Genomic DNA, 679 nt, shown 5'->3' on the forward strand with positions numbered 1-679 from the left:
AATTCGCCTTTTCTGGACCCTAAAAATATTAAAGGAAAAGGAACAAGACCTCAGCCTGTGGCTCAGTTTGCAACCAGGAGCACACATCTCTAACCCCCCCGGCTTTGCCTATGTGTGTGCCCTGGGGCAAGAGGTGCTAAGGCCGGGCTGGGACTGGGGACATGGCCGGGGGGGGGGAAGCCCCGCTCCCACAGGAGCTGCGGGCTGGTGCTAGGAGGGGGTGTGCTTGGAGCACGGAGTACCCGCTCTTGGAGGCACGCCCTTTGCACACCCCTCCACGGCCGGGGCTCTGGTCCTGGGAGCACCGTGGTGGGTCCCCGCGGTCGCGGCTCCCTCCCGGGGGCTCTCCCAGGGCCTCTCCCAGGGTGCCGCAGATGGGTCTCAGCGTTTGATGCTCTTGTAGCCACCGGCCCTGGGGGGGTGCAGCCCTGTCCCTGTCAGGGTGGGATCTCCGGCAGAGCAGACTGTGTGGAGTTGCCCTGGCTGCTCTCCCCAGATCGGGGTCTCCCTTCAGCCCCACCCTGATGTGGGCACCTCAGACGCTCTTTACCGAAAGCCGACCCGTGGTTGAGCCTGGCTGCCCGCACCCGCTGCCCCGGGGGCTGCCCTGCTCCCTCCCCAGTGCCCAGAGTATTTGGCTCTCCCTGAGCATCCGCCAGCGCTGGCTTATCCTCCTCAA

The 679-nt window shown here is 65.5% G+C and overlaps 1 protein-coding gene across 1 annotated transcript in view; it reads left to right on the top strand.

The window, feature by feature from the left end:
* Positions 1 to 679, top strand: part of LOC103923485 (potassium/sodium hyperpolarization-activated cyclic nucleotide-gated channel 2-like) — a gene marked incomplete at its 3' end in the record, with an annotated part of 12,256 nt that overhangs the window by 8,396 nt on the left and 3,181 nt on the right. The window lies entirely within an intron of this gene.

The sequence above is a fragment of the Pygoscelis adeliae genome, unplaced genomic scaffold (assembly GCF_000699105.1).
Source record: "Pygoscelis adeliae isolate BGI_AS28 unplaced genomic scaffold, ASM69910v1 Scaffold239, whole genome shotgun sequence".
Taxonomy (NCBI): domain Eukaryota; kingdom Metazoa; phylum Chordata; class Aves; order Sphenisciformes; family Spheniscidae; genus Pygoscelis; species Pygoscelis adeliae.